Here is a 5,906-nt window from a genome sequence, read left to right on the forward strand (position 1 = left end):
ATTCACATATATGACATTCATTGACTAATACTGATTGGCAGCTGTAACATTCACATATATGACATTCATTGACTAATACTGATTGGCAGCTGTAAGATTCACATGTATGACATTCATTGATCAATACTGATTGGCAGCTGTGAGATTCACATATATGACATGCATTGATCAATAGTGATTGGCAGCTGTAACATTCACATATATGACATTCATCGATCAATAGTGATTGGCAGCTGCAGAGATGTAAGATTCACCTCCATGGCAGCCAGGACAAGTATTGATCAGCCCTGTGCTCCATATACATTACTATACAGATCTTCAGTGACAGCTGCACAGCTATATCAGGTTCATATACATTGATTGACAGCTTCCTGCACATGTAAGATTCACATACATTCACATAGGACTCACACTGATCAGTCCTGATAGCGGCATAGAAATCCCAGATTAGTGGACATGGATGCTGGGCTATGTATTGATCAGCCTTGACTGACAGCTTATAGGGATTCAGGATTCCATATATATATATTTATTTATATATATATATGGATGGATGTAAGAACATGCCTGGATTGCTAGATATAGGTGTAAGAATCAGATACATGTCTGCTGTGATATACATACTGATTGACAGCTACAAGCAAGTGAAAGATTCACATAGTTGGCTGCTGGGACATTCCTGGATTGGCAGCTACATGACGGTGTAACAATAAGATCAGATTGATCAGGCAGCTCCAAAGAAATGCAAAGTTTATATCATGTCTGTATTTATGATATGAAATGATTTTATAATATGCTGGGGATTCCATCTCATTCCATATAGATAAAGGCCTGGACTGCATGGAGGTGTAAGATTCACAGAGCTGCTGGGGAATACATTCATTGACGGCAACACTCATGTGAAAGATTTATAGGGATAACTGCTAGGGCATGGACTGATCAGTCTTGGAGATTAAATATTAATTTTCTAATACATGCAATGACCAGATTTAATAAACAGCTAGGAACATATGAAAGATTTATTGAAACAATTTATATGAAAAGACAGCTTCCTGCTTCTGATTCACATACGTAGCTATAGGACTTACATTGATCACGACTGCTTAGATTTATAGACAATGCTGCTTGGATACCACGGCACATCGGTCAGCCAAGATTCACACAAGATGCAGATATGTGACTGCCAGGACATTGATGTGACAGAGTGCTAGGACACCCCTAGGTAATGTACAGCGCTGCGTTATATGTTGGCGCTATATTAATAATAATAACGCCTTGATTGGTGACTACATGCTTATGAAAGATGTCTGTATATGGCTGCTATGATGTGCATTGGTCAATCAATATGCCAGCTGTAAGGAAATGGAGATTTAGGATACATGACTGCTAGGACGTTGGTTGATCATCCTTACATGAATCTTCCCCTCTTCCTACTCATACCAGGCCTCATTACTTTCCTAAACAGGGGTCCCATTGGTGATGGACAGGGTCTCTTCCCTACATGATAAAGAATGTAGGGGATCATTTAAGGGGAACCTGGAAGCCTTCTTTATTAAAGTATTCACCAGAATGAACACACTCCAAGGGGCAATCTGTGCTGCAATACTCTGATCCCATGACGGTATGATCTCACTAAATGTTTTCTATTGGTGGGTATACCGGCTTAGCTGGGGCCACTTCTTGCAAGGAATACTATTCAGGCTTAGGGCCAACCCTGTTACTGGCAATACATGAACAGCAGGATCACTTTGGAGGACACGTGAGAATATTCACCTGCTAGCATGGGTTACTCCCTTATCTAGTGGAGGCGAGGAACAAGGGAGTGACACCTTTCTGCTGAAGAATGATCATACGCTGGAAACACTTGCACTGGGCTTTTTGTTACACTTTTAGCCTGCACAATACTTTATAGGCTGTGAGGAACCAGGATGGTGGAGAAGTTGTGGTCCAAGCTTGATTGTTAGAAAAAAGGCTTATGGCATGCTGTGTTCTCCATGTCTCTCTTCTAGTTCAGAAGGAGAGTGCTGAAAAACTTTTAGTAGCCCAGAAATAGTCAATTAATTAATTACTAGACACATCACATTATAACAATACCGTCCTGTTGGACGTGTAACTGATCAACAACAAAATTGAGACACCTAAAAGAACAATACAAGGTCTAACGAGACATTAATTCAGATCAAATTATACGCATTATATTTGCAAAATAGATACGACCCCTGCATATATAAGTAACCAGTTGTTGGGTTGGTGCCCTTTATTCTAACCAGAGTTTCCTCATACTTTTAGGCTCTATTGGGGGTTGATAAAAACTGAGATACACACTGGGTAATGTTGGGGGTGGAGGGTAGACTTTTCCTTCAGTGTTGTTCTGGTCGGGAACTTAAGCTTTGTACACACTTGCAATAATTATTGTTGGAAATGAACGACTAACGACCGATCGTCTGATAATCGTTAACAAAAAAAGTGCACAACAACGCCAACAAGCGAGGATTTCGCTGGAAATGAACGACTGTCCCAGTGGATCTAATTGAGCGACGATTGTTCACTATTGTGTGTACAGTCGTTCAGTGATCGTGGATTGTTTCTGCAGTACACTTTCTCCTTTACATTTCTTGCATCGTTCAAATGATCGTATCTAGCCTGTGTACACTGGTGGAATATAATTGAACGATCGTATCGTTACAGCATGTACAGAATGCACAATACAGTCGTTCAAAATAATAGTGCATAATCATTAGTCGTTCGTTTTCTAACATTAATTTTTGAAAGTGTGTACCTAGCTTTAGCTAGCTTAGGTAAGATTATGTTTACATTGGGCTGTGTGTAATCCATGGACCCCAATTTATTGTTGAGTGTCCTAGAAAGCTAATCACTAACCATTATCCAGTTTAATTTTATCTTATCGGATCTAAGGGAATATCGACCTTCTTCCATGCCTTCGCCAAGGTCATGCATGCAGCTAATAGTATAAAGTTTAATAATTATTTGGGTATAATTAGGAAGTGGTTGGTCAATGTTACTAAATAATGCCCCTTCTGTTATCTATCGCTATACAATTGTGGATTCAAGCCCAAATACTTCCAAACAGAAGGATTGAGCTGTGGGGCATGAGCATCATATTTGCTCCATCTCCTCACATCCCCTGAAACAAAGTGGGGAGGCTGAGGGACAATAGCGTGCTATGTGGTCTGGGACCGGATATTTAAGAGAACCTTATAGTTCGCTTCCACTAAAGCTGAATAGAGCGAGTCTTTCGAAAGCATGTGCGCCATCTCACTCCACTCCTGTTCCCATGTCTTTTCCAGATAATTTTCCCACGCCTCCATGTACAGCAGTTTCATGACCGAAACCACAAGCTTGGCATATAGAAGGGAGATTTGGCCTTTTGTGTTCGCTATGTGGCACGAGCTTTCAAAGGAGTTGGACCAGAACAGAGGGACCGCTTGTATGAGCTTGGAATACACAAAGGGTTTTTAATTTTCTGTATCTAAAGTATTGGTTTCTTGGATTTTAAGGTTAGACCAGTGTCTGGCCCAAGTTGAGAGGGGGTAAAGTAGAGCAACGTATCACTAGTCTTGTTTTTTTGGTGACCCACATCATGGATTCATTTGTCACTGGTTGGGAACCCCCAGTTCTTCTTGAGAACGAAGAGCATACAAGGTAGCCTTTAGTATTCTACACCCCCCAAAAAAGTTTAACATTTTGCTTTTAAGCTGATTGATAATTTGTCATGGAACTGGTACTGGCAAGGGCCTGAAAAGGTATAATATCCTGGGTAAAATGATCAGGGACAAAATGCCTCCCAGGGATATTTTAGTAGATGGCCCAATATAGAGAGACATCAGTAGACTGAAGAAGTAGGGTCCAAAGCCCATCCTTTCCAGCACTTGAAATAATTATTTCCACGAAAGACTATTGAATAGTTTCTGTAGGTCCAGGGACAGCAGCATAGGCTCCCTTTTGGGCCCCTGATCACAGTTGAAATGAAGTACCGATATTAGGTCTATAGACCAAGTCGTCTGGTCTGGGGTTTGCCAAAACCCACCTGCTCCGGGTAAATATAAACTCCTAAGAATGAGTTGAGGTTTTTTGTTGTAATTTTCAAATCACAATTTATTAGAAATATTGACCTATAGTTTGCTACATCCATGGTATCCCTTCCCAGCTTTGGTATTACACTAATTTAGGTCGTGTTTGCCACGGGGGGTAGATCGATACCTTCCATTAATGAAAATTTTCAACCAGGTGAGGAGCCAGTTTGGGAAAGTTTTGTTATAGACATTAGAAAATCCACCCCAGAGTACATTTTTTAACACTAGAAAAACAAGAAATCAGCAAATTCCTATAAAACAGTATTTAAAAAAGTCCAAAAATGTAAAACCATTGCCCCTACCTTAAATCGCTGTTCATCCATGAGCACCATAAGCTTGCAGTAGCCCTTCCACCTTTTTAATGGCTGCTTGTACTATACAAGCATTGATCAAACCATTGGCTCATGGGGGACTTCCCATTATAAAATGGTTTATGTATTCAGTAAAGAAAAACATGGAACCGCCTGTGCTTTTTTTGGTCCCTTACGTATGTAAATGTTGAGAAGGATTCTGGTTTTAAATGCAAATAGTATATTTGAATAAAAAAAGACCTTGATTGGGTATGAAGGCCTGAATACAAAGCCTACACATACCTTTACACACCTAGGGGCAAATAGAACAAAGCAGAAATGGAAAATACCTTTAACAGAGAGTCAGGTTTTTTTGTCAAATGACTCCAGGAATCTGGATGCCTGATATGGGGAACTGCATGCTTTTACTTGCTTTAGTTGCTGGTTTCTCAGTACTGCATTACACCGCAGTTCATGGCTGCCGGGAGGCCTGGTCTGACATTGTGTTTGTGCACTGACATCTAGCGGGCGCAGCTTTTCATTACTAACGTTTATGGAGCTAATAAAATACTGGGATGAACTAACTTGGTTGTCTAGACAAACCTTCATTAAATCTGTATTACACTATAAGTTGGCAGACTTTGCTGCCATTAGAGAAGGAAGGAAATTACCAGCCATTGGTGTGAGCATACGCTTTGACATCTTATTTGTGCACATTAGACCTTTGTGTTAATAAACTGGAGAAGTAGGAAGTCTTTGATGGGACTTCGGTAGCATAAGATGACCACCTGGTTGGCTATTTGTTGCCCCCATCACTAGCTGTGGTTTCTCCTTCCAGCTCATATATCTTGTGCTGACTTCAAAGACAATGGGAGCAACCACAGCGAGCTGACGGGGGAGCAAGAATGTACCCACTGAGGAGTGTGCAAATATTTACAGTGGCTGGTACTGCAGGAGACATGAGAAGGTAAGTATATGAGGTCTTCTAGCAGTGATACAAGTGAACGTTCTAATAAAAAAATACCTGGTCATCCATTCTGATAACACTGAATCCTTGTCCCCCAGTTGTCAGTGTCACATATATCTCCTATGGAGACTACAAGTGACCATTATATATGTATAGTCCATCACCACAAATGACATACAACCAAAGTTAAATGCATGTAGAAAAGGTGAAAAAAAATCAACGCAAAAATGCTAAACAAGGATTTAAAGTAAGAATGAGAATTGAAATAAAACAAGTCCAGTTGATAATATGTAAAGTGCTTTGAAAGCCACTTTAAGTAAAGTAAAGCTTTTAAGGGGGCCATACATATACTATTCAAAAGTCCACATGGTCAACAGATGAAGCTCAGTTTTGACCATAAATTTGATCTAATTTTGGTAAATTTTCCACTTGCAAATCCAGAGAAAGTACAACTGATTCCTAAAAACTGATTTTTGTATAATCGGGGAAGTTGTGTCCCCCCCCCACTGCAAAAAAAGTTGTGTCCTTTACCCTTTTATACCACATTGAAAACAC

Source organism: Pyxicephalus adspersus, chromosome 6, assembly GCF_032062135.1.
Source record: "Pyxicephalus adspersus chromosome 6, UCB_Pads_2.0, whole genome shotgun sequence".
In the NCBI taxonomy this organism is placed as follows: Eukaryota; Metazoa; Chordata; class Amphibia; order Anura; family Pyxicephalidae; genus Pyxicephalus; species Pyxicephalus adspersus.